Here is a 17,246-nt window from a genome sequence, read left to right on the forward strand (position 1 = left end):
TATAAGTACACAAGAACTTGATTTTAAAAGTACTTATAATTTCTGTTTTCATGTCAATGCACTGTTTTATTATTGTTGTATGTAATACCTGCAACATTATGCCTCAGAAGCAACTAAAAAAATATTTGATACTGAATACACTAAGTAACCTTGAAATAAAGAGCTTTTAGAATGTTAAAAACCTATAAAAACTCATTTATTTAACACCCACCCACACAAAAGCAGGATGGTAGTGATCTCACACAGCTCTGGCAGTGTGTGCACACATGTATAGGTATTCATCTACATTTGAACCGTGTTGACAGTGAAATTGCTGTAAATACAAACTGATAAGAAAAAAAAGTGCAGTGCTGCTTCAAGTCAAACACCTATTGTGTTTTGGAGACAGTTCTGTGGCTTTATAGGTAGGCTAATATTTTTGTTTAATTTTGCAAAATCAGACAATACACCATCATTTTAACTTCTTATTACTGAATTGTTGAAAATAAATATCACATTTGCAACTGGTCAGTGTTCAAAGCATGCTGGGACATCACTTCACGTGGCCCTACAAGAGTGATTACTGAAAGACTGTCTGAGAAAAAAAGTTATGTTTTAGAGAGGGAAAAAAATCATTCATTGACTTTCAAAGCTGCTACGTGGTAACGACTAAGTTAAAGTCATACGTTTCCAAAAAAAATAATAATACTCAAATACAGATCGTACTTGAGTACAGTCCTCAAGTAAATGTATAGGCCTACTTATTACTGTCCACCTCTGATTATAGGCCTGAATGGTGCATATTATTGTCACTATTTATAAATAAGTGATTATACATTATACATTGACATTATAAGATTTATTTTTATTATTTTATTTTATTTTTTTATGTAGGCCTACATTTTAAGCAATGTTGTAAGACCTGTTATTAGGCTAAGGACTGGCAAACCAACACCATTCTGAAGTTAATGATTTACTATACACACAGAAACTGAGTAAAATACTTTAGATTTTTTCTTTCTATCTTGTTCTGTATTGATTAATGGATGTAAATCATTACAAGGTTCAAATGAAGACTGAAATGACCTTTGATGTACAGATAAACCACACCCAAACTAAATAAAAACAATGTGTGTGTTATTCATAGAATCAATTTACATTTAGAAATATTGAGTCTGTACTGTGAAAAAATATATTCAGGGGGTTAAGATAAAATGCATTGTTTCATAAATAATCACACAGAGTCGGCTTTGTCATATTTATGTAATATGCCCCGCCCCTCGAGCGCATGTTTGAATCCCTGACGCTGTGATTGGTCGATACGCCTGTCGCTCACGCCATGTCTTACACAAGTGGGCGTGTGTCTATAACAGCTGCGTGCTTGTGTAAAGTGTAAAAACCTGAAGGAAACAAGGACGAATTTTACACCTGAAAGCAAAAAATAAACACTAAGAAAATGACCAGCTTAGGAGCCAACCAAGTGAAAAACAGCACGTCTGGAGAGGTAATAATTCACACGCAATGTTTCTGTATGTTATAATGAGCAGACTATTATATGTTCATGTGCAAACTATCAATTAATTAATTCCTAAACTTAGCCTAAATAATACTAAAGCAACCTGGTTCTTGAAAATAACACATTACGTTATAGTCAAAACATTTAAATAACATTTCAAAGTATTTCCATGAAAAATGAGAGCTCGTTCACTGCTTGCAGGTGTCAGATGCAATGAAAACACATTCAAGTCTTTACTTCAAACCAAAGCAGTTGTGGGTTTCTTTTGTGGTTTTCTTGTTTTTATTGGGTACCTGTGCTGTAGTGTCTTTTTAAAAATCAAATAAATCTGAAACAAAATAATTTGTTTCAGAATCATGACTTTTTGTTACATGTGAAAATTCCAATTATATAGTATCTTAATTATGAGACTACCAGTTGTGTATAAAATAATTAGAAAGTTAGTTTTAAATTACCTCTAGCACATCACTCTCATCGTCACAGCATCATATAAAATATCAACTACCCAGAAATGTAAATAAAGTTTGTTTCATCCATGAACTGGAAATAATGAAAGAAACATGGAATCCCATTCACTTTGAGTATGTCTTGTCATCCACATTTGTTCTGTTTGTGTCATATCTTGTTCATTAGATGATGGAGATTGGTTCTCTTCTTCTTGCGGAGGTTTGGTTGTCAGGTGTGTATGTGGATGTCAGCGGAGGTCAGTAAACTGGAGAAGGACCTGAAAGCAAATGGTGTCGCTCTGATCGGCATCAGACCCGAAGAGACGGGAGTGAAGGAGTTCAAGGATGGGGGATTCTTCAAGGGCGGTGAGGATTTGTTACATAGCTTGGTTTATGTTTTAGTGTTGTTCCTTATTTTTTGTCTTACACTAATGTTGCTCAAATATACAGGTGTATCTAAAAAAAAAATTTCAAAAAGTTGAACTTTCACATATTCTAGATTCATTACATGTAAAGTAAAACATTTCAAAAGCTGACAGCTCATGAAAGACAAAAATCCAGTATCTCAAAATATTAGAATATTTCCTAAGATCAATCAAAAAAGGATTTGCATAACAGAAAAGTTCAGGTTCTTTAAAGTATGTTGATTTCTGCACTCAATACTTGATCAGGGCTCCTTTAGGACAAAGTCCAGCATCAGTGAGGAATGGCTTGGAAGCGATCAGCTTTATTGAGCCTTCAGCTCGTCTGTATTGTTGGATCGACTGTTTCTCATCTTTCTCTTGAAAATATCCCATAGATCTCATATGGGGTTCATGTCAGGCATGTTAGCTGGCTAATCAAGCACAGTAATATCATGGTCAGCAAAGCACTTGGAAGTGGTTTTGATACTGTGGGCAGGTGCTAAAGTCCTGCTGGAAAAGGAAGTCAGCATCTCCATAAAGCTTGTCAGCAGATGGAAGCATAAAGTGCTCCAAAATCTCCTGGTAGATGGCTGCACTGACTTTGGACTTGATAAAACACAATGGACCAACACCAGCAGACGTCACAGCACCCCAAATCATCACTGACTTCAGAAACTTCACACTGGACTTCAAGCAGCTTTGATTCTGTACCTCTCCACTCTTCCTCCAGACTCCAGACCTTGATTTCCAAATGAAATGCAAAATTTACTTTTATCTGAAAAGAGGGCTTTGGACCACTGAGCAACAGTCCAGGGCCCGTATTCACAAAACATTTTATCTTACCACTAAGGGTTCTCCTAAGTAGCAGTAAAAGTTTTTAGCTAAGAGTTTTCTCTTAAAACCTATTCACAAAGCTGCTGAGACAAACTTTTAGTAAGGAATAGAGAGAAGTCTTTAGCTAAGAATAAGGGTGGGGTTGACCTCATTGCTATGGATCATGTCAGCATGCTTACTAACTCTGCACACAGTGACTGGCTGATAGGAGAGGGGAGGGGTCTCTGTCAGAGATTTATCAATAGAAGCACGATATTATGTTGCCATATTCAAATAAAGATTTTTAAATGCAGGCTAAGTGTCACTAATTAAACAAATATATGTTCAGCTAATTGTCAGTCTCTTACAATGCTTAGCGGATGCATATAGACTGCCTTTTAATTAACAGAGTAGAATAATCATGGCTGATGGTAAGACATGCAAACGTAAAAGAAAACCAAACTGGACGCAAGAACAGCTGTAACTTATTGCCCAACTGGTTAATGAAAAGGACATAATCAAAGGAAAATTTGGAGTTGGGATAACCTCCAAACCTTAAAGGTGATACCATTTTAAAGACTCATTGTCGTCAAATGTTTCTAAAATGTTTATATTCTGAGGCGAATTGCCGGCAACAGCCATTTTAGGATAGCTGTGAGTTGGTCTTAGTGACTTAGGAGTCCTCTTCACTACTCCTAACGTTTCACAGATTTAGGACCTAGTTTTAGCGCTAAAACGCTTTGTGAAATACTCAGAGAAAAAATGTAGGAGTCCTAAATTTAGGACTGACACTATTTTTAAGATTTTCTCCTAAATCGGCGAGTTAGGAACTACTTTTAGCCTTAAGATGTTTTGTGAATATGGACCCAGTTCTTTTTCTCCTTAACCCAGGTAAGATGCTTCTGACGTTGTCTCTGGTTCAGAAGTGGCTTGGTAGCCCTTTTCCTGAAGACGTCGGAGCTTGGTGACTCTTGATGCACTGACTCCAGCTTCAGTCCACTCCTTGTGAAGCTCTCCCAAGTGTTTAATAAAGGATTATGTGTTTATGAAACACGTGTGAATTAAATTAAATTATATTCCGGTTTTAAATGTGCTTCTGATTACAGATAGAATACAAATTTTGTGTAATCTCAGGCTAAAGAAAACCATTTCGAAGGGAGCATAGTTTGCTTTTGGGGTTAAAAGAATTTCTTAATATGAAATTCAAATGGCATGACAATTAGATATTAGACTGTACCGAAATTGAAATCTACACCCTAATACACACTATACCCATACTTACGCAATGCTGATGTTGTTAACATTAATAATTTAAGAATAAAGTAGAACAATAATAATAATTTGCATGGTTTGATGTGATATGAGCTAACCGATTTAATCACTGTTGGTAGCGCAATTTATTGTAATGCTTTTTTCCTCAGTTGGTCAGAACAAACGTGGCAGACTTGTTACTTGTTCAGATGGCAATATATGGTGAAAATTCTGATTTGGGTCATATATTCCAAGACATAGGCTAGAATCTGTGATTACTAAGTGTTTGATTCACACCGTTGTGGTGACTGACAGCTACACATTCACCTCAAAACATTAGATTCATCCGCGCTGAAGCTGTGCCGGAGTACAGACCACATAATAAAGATAATTCCGCACCTGACTGCAATACCAGGTTTTCAATAGAGATGGCGACAAAAAGACAAAACTTACGGACTGCAGCTTTAATGAAACTCAAAGGCAAATATTCTAATATTTTGAGATTCTGGATTTTTGACTGTAAGAGCTGTAAGCTCTAATCATCAAAATAAAAAAACTTTTCAAATGTTTTACTTTACATGTAATGAATCTAGAATATATGAAAGTTTCACTTTTTGAAATAACTAAAAATAAAAAAACTTTTTTCACAATATTCAAATTTTTTGAGATTCACCTGTAGACTATAGTGAAAAATCTAATAAATTAATTTAACCATCAAAATGCATTTATTAAATTTTGACCCAGAAGAGATGCATAAACATTCCTGCAAATCCACTGTCTTTAGTATAGGAACCAAACTTTGGAAATGTGTCAAGAATTTGAAAAACAAATCAATTTTTTTTTTTTTTTTTTTTTTTTTTTTTAAATTTTTTTTTTTAACCTTCAAAGACAGCTGCCCGCGGCTAAAATTTACTATTGTTCTTTGAACCACTAATCCAATCAAGTCTCGTAAAAAGGAGATTCTCTGCTTTTCAGAGGTATTGCATTTGTCTCATTTTGACATTTAGAGGCACCGTAGTGAATGTGATAACGTCATCACATTTTGATCAGCATTCATTTGTCAAACAAAACCTATGCATTTTGCTCTTCTGAGCCAGACAGGATGCTTAAATGCTTAAAAATGCTCAAAGATTGATGCTTAATACTGTGACAGATCACTATATTGCCTCAGTTCAAGCGGCACATGAACCGATCGTCTCTTCCTCTTTACTATTTATAGCATGAAATAAATATGAATGAACATCAGAAGGTATCTTGTTTCAACCGCAGAAAGATGTCAATAACACAAGTCCAAGTTCAAGTCCACTGACGTTAATCTACTCTCCTGTCTGATTTGTTTGTTGGACAAAGTGGTGGATTCTGTGTTATGATTGGTCAGATCACCTGTCAGTCAAAGCTCCTATAATATTGTAATATAACTTGCTTGGGGAATGTTACATGTAGACAACATTTTTATTTTGGAAGTGTAAAACACCCAAATAAAACTTTCTAAAGAGAAAGATCCTGTTTCTGTTTAAGTACACAGTAAAAAACACCCAACTGCTGCTTGCATTTTTCTTAAAATTCTGGAAAATTCAATCATTCTCAGAGAAAACAAAAGGAAAATTGGGGCTTTAAATTAGCTAGACTGAAATGTCAAGTTCTCCTGTTTATAATGATAAATGGCTCTTGATACCGACTGCTAGAATAGGTCTGATAAAACAAAGAAAAGTACAGGCGTGTCAGGTGCCACAAAAATGTTCTAGAGTCTTTAAGGGTTAAGAGATATAAATATTCAAATCTGGAAATAAAATGAAACCAGTAAAATAATGCATGGTATAATGTTATAAAAGGATTAAAGGCAAGTTATTTCAGATTGGGCACTAAATGCATGTAACAGAGTAACACTGATCATGTGACTTTGTATAGACTTTCTTGCTTCTATTGAAGCCCAAGATGCATAAATTCTTTAACTTTGTCTTTGTTTTAGACATCTACATTGATGAGAAGAAACAGTGTTACAAAGATTTAGGCTTTAAAAGGTATGAGGGAAGTTGCGATTATATGTTTTCATGAATGTTTATGATGGACCGTGACACAAGCATGTCAAAATGTTGAAAAATATTTCTGGTTTTCAAACTCCGGTACAATGCCATGAATGTGATTCCAGCTGCTGTGGGAAAGAATGTACGAGAAATTGGTATTTATAACACATTACACATTGTGTTTGTAAATTGTAATTCAGGTATAATGAGACTTAGTGATTAAATGACTTATTAGGTGTCTTATTTGTAAAAAAAATTAATAATGACCTTATTTTAGGTGCTAAATAATTGCTCATTTCAAGATGTGCAGTAAAGACTTAAACTCTTCTGATTTCGGTTTCTCACACTTTCTTGTAGGCAAGTGCAGAAGGAATTCACGGAGATCTTCTGCAGAGGCATGCTCATCGTCACAAAAGGTAAAATTACAATGTGTGTCATATTTTCATCATTCTCAAAAGTAAATGTATTGGTCCAGTCTTGAAGTTAGATAGACATGTTATTATAATGATTATCTTATACTTTCTCTGTGCACTGATAAATGTGTTAAAGAGGAGAACTGAGCCTTGTAATCTAAGCAGTCTGTTTTATTATCACTAGAGGGCAACATGACTTCACATTATAAAATCTAGCTTGTGTAAATCTGCTCTATGCTCAACAATGAGAAATAACATGAAGAAATCTGCCTGTAGCAAAGATTAACAATTGAAAATGTCTTCATGTTAAAGGATTTGATGAGTCTCTGCACTGTTTCTCTGTCTTCGTGTAAACAGCAGGGGTTCTTAACTCTGGCCCTCGGGGTCCACTCTTCTGCAGAGTTTAGCTCCAGCCAAGCAATTGCACAAATTGTCTGAACAAGCTAATCTTCAGTATTACTAGAAAGTTACAGGCAGGTGAATTTGATCAAGTTTGGAGCTAAACTCTGCAGGAACGTGGACCCCGAGGGCCAGAGTTGAGGACCTATGGTTTAAAGGAACAGTTCATCCAAAAATGAAAATTTGCTGAAAAGGCCTCAGGGCATCCAAGATGTAGCTGATAAAAACATCACGATAATCCACAAGTATAATCTACACCACTCCAGTGCATCAATTCAATCAATTTGCTCAATACAAGCAAAAAGACTTCTAAACAAACATGTCGGTGCATTTGGATGGAAGATGGAGGAAGCGTTATTATGGATCACAGACTCGTGTTTTGGCCTGAAGCAATGGTTTATAAAGTTAAAACACCTTAATGATGGATTTTGTTTCTTACAAAAACGCAGCTTTTCACTTCCCAAACATTAGTTGATGGACTGGAGTGGTGTGGATTATTGTGATGTTTTTATCAGCTGTTTGGACTCTCATTCTGACGGCACCCATTCACTGCAGAAGATACACTGGTGAGCAACTCATGTAATGTTAAATTTCTCCAAATCCATGAAGAAACAAACTCCTCTATATCTTCGATGCCCTTAGAGTGGGAGAATTATCAGCAAGTCTTCATTTTTGGGTGAACTATTCCTTCAAGAGCTCTAATTCGAGTCTTAACGAGTTCCATTGCTAAGTTGTTATCATTGTTAACTTGTTTTGGATAAAGATAATAAAGCATATTTTTGGATCATTAAGTTATTGTGTAATGTGACATTATTTTCAAGAAAATTAAACATTTTTACCCCCAATTCTCATCACTTGAATGCAGCTGGATCTTTTTTTTTTTATTGTTGTTTGCAATTCTCATTAATTTCTTGATGATTCTCATTAGATTCTCATAATATTTCTGTCCAGACACAATTATGTTTTTCTAGTTAAAATCTACTTAAATTAAATTTCTGTTTAAACAGTTGTAGCATTATGTAAAAATACTTTATTCAAATTTTATATATATATATATATATATAAATAAACATGATGTGATTTAAAGGGAAAATGTGCTTAATTGCCATGAAAACAATGTCACAATGTGTCACTCTGTTCAGGTGGAGAAAGGGTTCTGCTGCATTTTGTCCAGAAAACGCTCGCAGACAACGTATCTCTTGAGGACATAGCTCTCGGGATCTCGGTGAACATTCAGGCTGGTGAAAAGCCACAGGTACAACAAGAAGCATTTGTGGTCAAACCTCTTTGATCCTGGAATATAGTCAGATGTAATATAGTTGTAAATCGGTCAGGATTTCTTCCTCCAAGTTATTTCTGGGTTTGTTTATGGTAACAGGAACAGCTTTGCGATATATAGTGATATCTGTTTGGACAGGATAGAAATGCATGAGTAGTGATTTTTAGTTTAGTCTGTGTGTTGATATAGATTTAAACTTGCGTGCATATATCAGATTTTTTACAACAACTTCCAATGCAAACAGAATTTAAAGCCTGAACTATCCATTTGTATTAGTATTAGTGCTTTGCAATTTTTAACTCAGGTTTTATATAATATGAAACTGTTTCTGCACTTATTTATTTGATCCATCAAGTCAGAAATAAAATAAATGGGGTGAAGTATCTTTCGTACGTAAAGCATTTAATTGACTAATACCACAGGTATTTGATATAAACAATTTGATAATTGATTTTCTTAGCATCACACACAAGTGTAGATTTTACTCATACTGCCTACCTCTAAAATATATTTTGAGTGATTTTAAATGGCTCACATTGACATTTTGGATTATAAAATGACTCTTTTGATATTGTATTGTTCTCATGCTGTTGCTTGATATTATATTACCTAAGGTTAAAAAGCAAGTGGTTTTTCTCCAAAACGGTCTACCATTACCCATTATTATATGTTTTTACTTTAATTGACTAAAATATTTAACCACTTTTGCATGAATGTATGTTTTGAGGCCAGGATAAGTAGTTTTATTGTGTATTATGTAGGGATACTTTACAAGTGTACTTTTTACTGCAGTAAAGAGTTTATAGAGTGTAAGATTTTTGAGTTGCATTGATCTGTGCAAGCACATGAGAACATATAAAGGCATCCATTGTAAAACTAAAAACACCAGAGACAACCTTAACTTGTTTTGCTGAATTTCACCGGAATAATATCTTAAGAGAGTATGAAGAAAAGTGTAATTAAACCCTTACAGGCCTTCACAAGACATACTAAGGAATCCGTTTTATGCTGCAGCGTGACCTAATTCATGTAAGCGAGCAACTTAACAATTAGCTACTCTGTAAAGTAAAGGCATGAATCTGTCTGATTTTGGAGCACAGATGCTTTGGCTTATGTAATTGGATGTTTGAACAAGTGAAGTGATTGTAGGATAAAACAGAGTCTTGTTGTGAGGCTGATCTCCTGGTTTAACATGATCTTAACTGCCTGAGGCACTACGACGCACCTGGGCGTGAGATTACAGAGGGCTCATATAACGACAAAACCCACTAAAACCAACGGATGCATTTCCCCAGGCTGCTATTTTTGATGCTGGTTATTACAGGGGGGTTTTACACAGACGTGTGTGTAGCTCTTAACGTCATACGTGGTCTGAGGTGAGGAGTTTTACGGTGGTATCCTGGAGGAAATGACACTTTTGGCCTTTCTCTTCCTTGACAAGCTCAAGATGAGAAGTAGACTAAATTACCGTGTTCAAATGGTGACCGTTGCTTCATGTGTGTCCAATCTAGGAAGCAAAAACTCCAGAGAAACCAAAGAAATATAGAGTAACTGATTGTTAGATTAACCCTGTAAAACCCTGATACTTCAGACTTTTATTTACAGACTATATATTATATAATATATGATATGATGAGAATATGGAGCTCATACACGAGGAAGAAAAACACAATTTGCCCAATACTGAGCAAAAATATGCAAATTGGTGCAGTGTAAATTGGTAAATTGGTGTAAATCAGTAAGATCTTTATAACAGTCTACTTAAAATGAATATACATATTGGAATATTAAGAAATAAACATTCTTCAAAAGCCTGATGGATCATATTTGAACACATTTTAACATGATTTATCTAAAAAATGATGTATTGATAATCAAGTAAACCTAAGATGCTTCAGTCCAGCAAGTGTTTATCTTGAAATATTGTTAACAATATAAAAGGTATTCTTGCATTTACTTTATAAAAATCTAAAGATTTCACAGCAAAAAGACTAGAACAATGACCTGAAATCTTTACGTTGTTACATTTTTATTGTCGATTGCATGTAAGAAAGAAAGACATGCATGAATAAATAATGACATGTTTCCTTGCATTGTTTCTAGAAACAACGTTCCAACTGAGATTTTCCGTACATTACCTTTATTTCCGAGTACAGTCACTCCAAGAATAAAATAGTCTAAATTAGGGATGCACGATATTATCGGACTGATATCGAAATCGGCCATGACATGCAAAATTATGCCGATATGTCTTGCCGATAAGGGGAAGGGGTTAACTCGCATGTGCTCAGGGTGTGCTAGCGATTAGATCACGTCAGCATGAGATGTGGTTTAGTAGGGTAAATGTCATATGAACCAGCAGAGACGCATAGAAATGTTCTGAAACATGTTTATGGTCCTTCAGACAATGCATTGAATGCCGAAATAACTGAAGAATGTGGCATTTTTTTTCATGGAATGGTTTCTTTTAACTAAGTGGTTCTTGTAATTTGTAAAAGAAATAAGTCTTATTAAATCATAAAACAGCAACCAGTGCAATTTAGGATCATTGATACTGTTGTAGTTTTTATATATGGTTTTTGTCATTTTACCTTTTTTTTTTTTTTTTATGTTTATATAGTATTTATGAATTTTTATTTTATTTGGTACTTTAAAGAAATTGCAAAATATTGCATTGGAAACTAACTGAAATAAAAGAAGTTACATTTTTATATTTGATTTTGTTATATTTAGTTGTATATTTTATTTCAAGAAACAAAAACTATTTGGTTTTAGTTGTAATTCACGATTAAAAACCTTGTGATTGCAACATATGTGCAGCTTCTAATTGTTGAAAAATATATTTAAATTATTATTATTTATTAAAAAATTTTTGCATGCTAGATTCAATTCTGATTGCAAAAGTCACAAAAGAGATTTCTATTCATTTCATCATTTTCGCACACTTTATTTTTAGCATGCTTTTTTTTCCCCCGCACTGGTCTATTATTGTGGTCTCATTTGTTTTACTTCAAGTCAAAAATCTGGTTTTCAGAAGGATCCATTGCATCACACCACACCCCTAAAACTACCAAAAGACATTTAGTTCATCCAGAGAATAAACATGGTGTCATTCAGCAGCATATCTCAGAGCAGATCAGCCACCTCAGGAAGGAAAGGGCCCAACAGACACAGTCAAGAGCCCAAACCCAGTGCCGTCACTGGATGACAAGGGACAGTCTCAAGGGAAACGTGACAGGGACTTCAGACACTCTCAGAACAAAAAGGTACAAAACTTATATGGGGCGCTACCCTTTTTTGAAAAGGTTAGACAAATTATAGTCAATTACCAATTACAAATTATATGACAAAAATTGTATTTAGTAACATAATCTGGATTACACACATTAAATAATGTGACTACTTTCTGATTACTTTTGACCTAATTAATTTATCACATAGACTAAAATGCGATTGTGTACCAAAAAAAGGGAAAATATTCAATTCTTTATCAACATCATGAAATGCATTAAGCATTACATTAGTACAGGGTTTCACATTGTATGCAAGTGGTAGATTCATTCAGAAAGAACATTTTAAAAAGCAAAAAATCTTTAAGAATTGGGGTGAATCAGTAAATTATAAATAATTTACTGTCGTTATGCAAATATGTAATCATGTAAGCTATATAGCAATTGTAATCTGATTATGAGCATTTTAAAATCTGAGGCTGTGTAACTCAGATTACATGTAATCAGTTAACACCACTGCTAATGTGTACTCTGAGAGTGTGTGTATTCAATAACTGAACTGTCAAAGGCATTATGGGTTTGAAAGAGCCTTACACAAACTTCCATAAGCTCTGGGAAAACTTATTTTCTTTGTATTTGTTTATTCTTTGAAAGGTCTTTTTGGAGCCATTTACACAGAACTCATTTTTCCGTTCAATGCACTTATTTTCTATTGATTTTCTATGTAAATACACTATACGGTCCTGTATAACCGTTGCGCTCACATTGTGCATCTTTTGCAGCATCTCACAAATAAGCGCTGTGTTTTTAAGACACTGTGGCTGCGTCCGAAATCGCATACTTCCCTACTATATAGTATGCGAAAAACAGTATGCGAGGCGAGTAGTATGTCCGAATTCATAGTATTCGAAAAACAGTAGGCGAGAATTACCCGGATGACCTACTACTTCCGCCCGAATTCTGTAGTAGGCATACGATGGACACTTTACTAACCCATGAGGCCATGGGAGAGGAGGCGTCATATTCGAAAAATGTCGGAAAGCGGCGACGCGGCTGTTTTCAAGTGCAAGTACCTCAAGGGAAAACGTTGTCATTGTGGTTAAATTGCACTTAAATGGTAAAAGTAAATGGCTGACTTATTAAAGTTTAACCGTTGTAAATCGATGAGATGACTTCCGAATTCTATTCATACTACCCTCATTCATACTATATAGAACGTATATTTAACGGTCGAGAAGTACGTTTGAATTCAAATGTAGTACCTACACAAGTAGTATGCGATTTCGGACGCAGCCTTTGTCAAGTTAAAAGAATTGACCCTTCGCAAAGACCCGCCACCCTTAGTTAATGTTGCTGTGTCTGACAAGCCATGCCGCTCTCACGCTACACATCATGTTCTCATGCTGTGAAAAATACATCGTGGTGCAAAGAAGAAACTGACAACGCGCCAACATGCAAGACAGAGCAGGTTACTTCAGGTATGAAACAAAGTCTTAGCTTTCAGATTTGGTCTCTCTTTTTTTTTTCTTAAAGAAATTCAAACAATAAATACCATTTTGTGGCTCTTTGTGTCGTGACAGATCGCTGTATTGCCTCAGTTCAAGCGGCACGTTAAGCAATCATCTTTCCGTATTTACTTAAACATGAAGGTAATTAATACAACCAATTTTTCAAGTTTAAGTCAACTGAAGTTAATTTACTCTCCTGACTGATTTGTTTGTTGGACAAAATGGTGTATTCAGCGTTATGATTGGTCAGATCGCCTGTCAGTCAAGCTCCCTGCTCATCAATAGCCCCTTTCACACAGTAATACCAGTAAATAGCTGGAAAGACTTTACCAGTAAATACAAAAATGCGCTGTTCAAACAGGCAACGGCGTTCCGTCTTTTTACCGGTAAAACACCATTCACACATCAAATTACTGGTAAATTCTGTGATAACATTAACCAGAAACGACCTCTAAACGGCTGCAACTCCTGATGTTATGCTTGTAAACATGAAGGGTATACACGGGCAGTGTTTTTGATGTTCACATTCATTCAACGTTTTTGGCCCAGAGACATCGCACTACACAACTTCACAACGAACTACACAGCGCGGAGTAAATGCATCATCTGCGTCAGAATGTTATGATTGGCCCAGAGCTTTTGAATTTTGAATTTCAACGGCTCTGGATTGGCTCAGAGTAGGCATCTTACGTCAGCACATTCTGGACTTGTTCGTGCTCATACCGTATCTTCATTCTGCGTGGAATCAGGCGGGTCAAGCATTGCATACTTTTGTTTACAGTAGCAAATTGGTGGAGAAGGCATTCTACCCTGTGCTTTAAAAAAAATAAAAAAAACATTCCTTAGCGCTGCATTTCACATTTTTAGACGCAAATACATTCAGGGGTGTGGTACGACTCAATAGATCCTTCTGAACATTTTGTCTCGTGAAGCCAGACTTTTGATTATAGCGTGAATTAAAACAATAATAGATCAGCATAGAAACAAGCGTACTAAAACATGGTGTGCAACAAAACTGATTAAATGAATGAGGATTTTTCTTTGAGGATTTTTGCAATCGGAATTGCTGTATAAACAATTGTTACAAATGAAGTGAATTGAATCAACATTAAACTGAGTTTAGTTTAATAATGATGCTGTTGACTTCTGTAGAGCTGCTTATAGCTGAATTAAGTGTGTTTCATAAATGTTAAACCCTACACTGTTATTGAACTGAACAAACTGAGCTTAACTATGACACTATTGTCTTTTTAGAGCTGCTTTACAGCATAATTTGTCTTAAATAATTGATGAACTTTGCTTCAGCAATTGTTATTTTCTTGTTGATCACTATGAAGCTGCTCTACAACAATTTATATTGTATAAAGTGCTATATAAATAAAGGTCACTTGATTTTCTGCACATATTTCATTAAGTTTTTTACTTTTTTTTTTTTTTTTTTGTATTCTGCCATTAGATGATGCCCAGAATTAAATGTTATTGGTTTGTCAGAAATGCATAAGCTCGATCTGGTGACTGTGAAATCTTAATATAACTAAGAAAAAAAGCACGACAGCTGCTCTTTTAGGATATATATATATGTGTTGCTTTGAAGTTCAATAACAGGACATGTCGCAGGTCTTGTTTACCCATAAAAGACCACCGGCGTCATCTTTGAGCCACCGATGCCGTTTCCTCTGGAGTGTGGGATGTGGTAGTTACTTTCACACGGCCATAAATGCATTGACAGACTGACCCTACCCTTTTTATTGTGGCGAACACAAAGATATTTAGAAAAATGTGTCAGTGTTGTTTTCTTTTGTCTGTACAATAAAAGTCAGTGTGGTACAATATTATGTAATATTCAAGTTTTACACCAACCAATTTAATATTATTTTTGTGTCCTTTACAGTGTAATGAAGATGTTTGCACAAGATAGAGGATTCAAAGTTCTTCAGGGATGAATGGATTGTGATTTCTGGTTATCCAGTGTTGTATTCCCACTAATCTGACTCGAATCATCTTTACATTTATATGATGCTTTGGTTTAGATTCGAATCTATAATGCACTGATCATACAACTAGGAAATAAAAACATTTATAAGCATTTTATATGCATCTAATGCATCCTTTTTTTTTTTGCCAAATGCATTTAAATTGATCAACCAAGTTTGTATTTTAAGCTTCGCACTAGAGCTAAAAGATACAGCTTTAATGAGATTCTTATATTTATTATGATCTGTTTCCAGACATGTTGGACCAAATGTGACTTGTTAAGTGAAGAATGTGAATTACATATATATTAAATCTCTTACCAAAGTTTTTTTGTGGTTTTTATAATGTATGAACAAAACAAAACAGATGCAGAATATATTTGTTGCTTTATATAAGTTTATTTTTGAACCTTACATATTTTCTCTTATATAATATAACAATATTTCGATGTTTAGGGTAGCTAAATAACATTTTAAGCCATATATTTTTGCTTGAACAATCAGTATTGGCAGAACAATAGAATTACAAAGCATTCACTTGAAAAGTCATTAAAACATATATGGTCTCAACCAAACATGGACCTTATATAATATCAAGAGCATTTCTGTCAGTAAATATTAACCTTTCAACAGTCAACGGGTTTATGTACAGAATACATATTGGCATAGCAGCATCTGTGGTCATGTGGCATATCATAACATAAAGGACAATCTCATGAAACCTGCAACAATGTCCAGGTGTATAATTATGTTTGTTTATTTATTTATTTGAAAGTCATAATTCATATAAATCTTAATGGTTCTAAAATAGCCTTTATTTTTAACATAAATAAAAGTTTATATTAAATTTGGACATATGTCAACTACCCATATTTCTTTTGATTTAGCTAAATGTAACCTGGGCGTGTTTTCATGAGCTACATCCTTGACCCAAAACATAAAATGTAAAAAGTAACAACAAAATCTGTCAAACTGAATTGTGAATCGTCAAGTTCTTGGCATTTTCCCATAATGCACTGAAGAAAGTAACTTCATAATTACTCATCATAAGCTTACTTCTAATTAAACACCTTCAAAACCACACAATGAAGACACTAAAACTGTACACAAATGCTATTTTTTATAATACACACTTGGCAAGGTATTTTATAGATATTATGTACTTGTTTTTCCTTCAGCTCAAATTTCTTCAAGGCAGTTCTATAAACAATCACAGAGGGTGATTTTATATTGTAATTTCACAGGATACAAAATGGCTATTTTAAAATGAGATTGGCACATCAGCAATCCTTGGCACGAATATGTTGCGGTATAAAGAACAGGTAGTTCACATCACACCTCATTGTATTGGTTCTCAATATAATAAAAGCCTCAAGGCCAGATAAAAATGATGTATGCGTGCTGTTATGGAATTGATGGTGTTGCATGTGCATATATTTTGATATTTTGAAGATATATTGTCATAATGCACCTTGATAGCGTTGATGTCACTTGCAAGTAAATCAACCCAAACAATGTTGAATACTGTACATAAATTAAACATACTGCACATTTATCTGTGTTCTGTATATAGTGTGGCTATAGAGCATTACATATGTGCATTATTGGCTCTAGTATTGTTTCTAATCACACCAGATTTACTCCAGTATCTGCCCGTGTAAAAACTCTTTCAATTTCGATTGAGGCAGAGCTGCATTTCTTGTCTGACAGGGTGTTGCATTGGAAAATGCATGCACTAATTATTCAGGGATTAGCTTTTATTTGGCATTTCATCTCTATAAAACCCTTTCCGCCGCCAGGGTTCTAATGTTTAATTTGTTCCAAAATTGCATGCATTCAATATATCGCATGTCTGCCGTGCATCAAACAGTAGATGCCATTACAGTGGTGTCGAGGTTTAGATTGGCTAGCGATGAAGCTTCAAAGGCAGATATGAACATTCAAATGATCAAAGTCTCTGTCATGAGAGATAACAGTCATAATCAATAACCCAAAGCAAGCCAATATTGAC

At 34.7% G+C, this 17,246-nt stretch overlaps 1 pseudogene across 1 annotated transcript; it reads left to right on the top strand.

Annotated features, from left to right (window-relative positions):
* The first annotated feature begins 2,135 nt into the window (after nt 1–2,135).
* LOC306854694 (prostamide/prostaglandin F synthase-like) lies at nt 2,136–8,918 on the top strand (annotated as a pseudogene). Its single transcript, XR_013786063.1, has 5 exons — nt 2,136–2,307; nt 6,379–6,430; nt 6,533–6,611; nt 6,791–6,849; nt 8,388–8,918. The product of XR_013786063.1 is annotated as a prostamide/prostaglandin F synthase-like (transcript).
* The last annotated feature ends 8,328 nt before the right edge of the window (nt 8,919–17,246 follow it).

The sequence above is a fragment of the Barbus barbus genome (genome assembly GCF_936440315.1).
Source record: "Barbus barbus genome assembly, chromosome: 35".
Classification (NCBI taxonomy): domain Eukaryota; kingdom Metazoa; phylum Chordata; class Actinopteri; order Cypriniformes; family Cyprinidae; genus Barbus; species Barbus barbus.